This window comes from Arachis hypogaea, chromosome 15, assembly GCF_003086295.3.
Source record: "Arachis hypogaea cultivar Tifrunner chromosome 15, arahy.Tifrunner.gnm2.J5K5, whole genome shotgun sequence".
Taxonomy (NCBI): domain Eukaryota; kingdom Viridiplantae; phylum Streptophyta; class Magnoliopsida; order Fabales; family Fabaceae; genus Arachis; species Arachis hypogaea.
This window is the reverse complement of record NC_092050.1, coordinates 111,223,523-111,226,199: the sequence shown is the minus strand read 5'-3', so window position 1 is coordinate 111,226,199 and position 2,677 is coordinate 111,223,523. Positions and strand designations below refer to the sequence as shown.

General features: G+C 40.4%; 1 non-coding gene across 1 annotated transcript; it reads left to right on the top strand.

Moving 5' to 3' along the window:
- Window positions 1–1,718: 1,718 nt before the first annotated feature.
- Window positions 1,719–1,826, top strand: LOC112753627 (small nucleolar RNA R71). The gene has a single exon (XR_003178003.1). It is a non-coding gene; the product is annotated as a small nucleolar RNA R71 (small nucleolar RNA).
- The last annotated feature ends 851 nt before the right edge of the window (window positions 1,827–2,677 follow it).

Sequence of the window (2,677 nt, the reverse complement as noted above, 5' to 3'; positions counted from 1 at the left end):
AAAATAAATAAATATAATTAGATAACATTGGGTTGCCTCCCAACAAGCGCTTCTTTAATGTCAATAGCTTGACAGTGAGCTCTCATGGAGCCTCACAGATAATCAGAGCAAGGTTGGAACCTCCTAACACCAAACTTAGAGTTTGACTGTGGGGGCTTTGGTTGACTCTGCAGTGAGAAAAACTTTTCATGCTTCCTCTCCATGGTTACAGAAGGAAATCCTTGGGTTTCAAACACAAGGTTGTCCTCATTTAGTTGAAGGATCAATTCTCCTCTGTCCACATCAATTACAGCTCTTGCTGTGGCTAGGAAGGGTCTTCCATGGATGATGGATTCATCCTCATCCTTCCCAGTGTCTAGGATTATGAAATCAGCAGGGATGTAAAGGCCTTTAACCTTTACTAGCACGTCCTCTACTTGTCCATAAGCCTGTTTTCTTGAGTTGTCTGCCATCTCTAATGAGATTCTGGCAGCTTGCACCTCAAAGATTCCCAGTTTCTCCATTACAGAGAGTGGCATGAGGTTTATCCCTGATCCAAGGTCACATAGAGCCTTCTCAAAGGTCATGGTGCCTATGATACAAGGTATTAAGAACTTTCCAGGATCCTGTTTCTTCTGAGGCAATCTCAGTTGATCCAGATCACTTAGTTCATTGATGAGCAAGGGAGGTTCATCTTCCCAAGTCTCATTACCAAATAATTTGGCATTCAGCTTCATGATTGCACCAAGGTACTTGGCAACTTGCTCTTCAGTAACATCTTCATTCTCTTCAGAAGAAGAATACTCATCAGAGCTCATGAATGGCATAAGGAGGCTCAAAGGAATCTCTATGGTCTCTAGATGAGCCTCAGATTCCTTTGGTTCCTCAGAGGGGAACTCCTTGTTGATCACTGGATGTCCCAGGAGGTCTTCCTCACTGGGATTCACGTCCTTTCCCTCCCTTGTAGGTTCGGCCATAATGGTTAAATCAATGGCCTTACACTCTCTTTTTGGATTCTCTTCTGTATTGCTTGGGAGAGTACTAGGAGGAGTTTCAGTGACTCTTTTACTCAGCTGGCCTACTTGTGCCTCCAAATTCCTAATGGAGGACCGTGTGTCATTCATGAAACTTACAGTGGCCTTAGATAGATCAGAGACTATATTTGCTAAGCTAGAAAGATTCTGCTCAGAACTCTCTGTCTGTTGCTGAGTGGATGATGGAAAAGGCTTGCTATTGCTAAATCTGTTTCTTCCACCATTATTAAAGCCTTGTTGAGGCTTTTGTTGATCCTTCCATGAGAAATTTGGATGATTTCTCTAGGAGGGATTATAGGTGTTTCCATAGGGTTCACCCATGTAATTCACCTCTGCTATTGCAGGGTTCTCAGGATCATAAGCTTCTTCTTCAGAAGATGCCTCTTTAGTACTGTTGGATGATTCCTTCAATCCATTCAGACTCTGAGAGATCATATTGACTTGTTGAGTCAATATTTTATTCTGAGCCAATATAGCATTCAGAGTATCAATTTCAAGGACTCCCTTCCTCATAGGCGTCCCATTATTCACAGGATTCCTTTCAGAAGTGTACATGAACTGGTTATTTGCAACCATGTCAATGAGTTGTTGAGCTTCTGCAGGCGTTTTCTTTAGGTGAATGAATCCACCTGCAGAATGGTCTAGTGACATCTTTGATAGCTCAGACAGACCATCATAGAATATATCCAGGATGGTCCATTCTGAAAGCATGTCAGAAGGACACTTTTTGGTCAGTTCCTTGTATCTCTCCCAAGCTTCATAGAGGGATTCACCTTCTTTCTGTCTGAAGGTTTGAACATCCACTCTAAGCTTGCTAAGCTTTTGAGGAGGAAAGAACTTGGCTAAGAAAGCCGTGACCAGCTTATCCCAAGAGTTCAGGCTATCTTTAGGTTGAGAGTCCAACCATACTCTAGCTCTGTCTCTTACAGTAAATGGGAAAAGCATAAGCCTGTAGACCTCGGGATCAACCCCATTGGTCTTAACAGTATCACAGATCTGCAAGAATTCCGTTAAGAACTGAAAAGGATCTTCGGATGGAAGTCCATGAAACTTGCAGTTCTGTTGCATCAAAGAAACTAATTGAGGTTTAAGCTCAAAATTGTTTGCTCCAATGGCAGGGATTGAGATGCTTCTTCCATGTAAATTTGAATTTGGTGCAGTAAAGTCACCAAGCATCTTCCTTGCATTGTCATTATTTTTGGCCATGTCTCCTTCCTTTTCGAAAATTTCTGTCAGATTTTCTCCAGAGAGTTGAGCTTTAGCTTCCCTTAGCTTCCTCTTCAGAGTCCTTTCAGGTTCAGGATCGGCTTCAACAAGAATGTTCTTATCCTTGTTCCTGCTCATATGAAAATGAAGAGAACACAAAAGAAAATATGGAATCCTCTATGTCACAGTATAGAGATTCCTTATGCAAGTATAAGAAGAGAAGAATGTAAGAAGAAGAGGAAAAAAATTCGAACACAGAGAAGGGGATGGGGTTCGAATTTTTGGGTGGAGGAGAAGTGTTAGTAGATGAATAAATAAATAGAAGGAGGTGAGGAAGAGAAGAATTCAAAAATTTAAATAAATAAAATAAAAAGATTTTAAAATTAAAGTTAAAATTCAAAAATTAAAATTGAAATCAAATTAAATTAAAATTAAAACAATTAGTTAGAAAAAAGGGA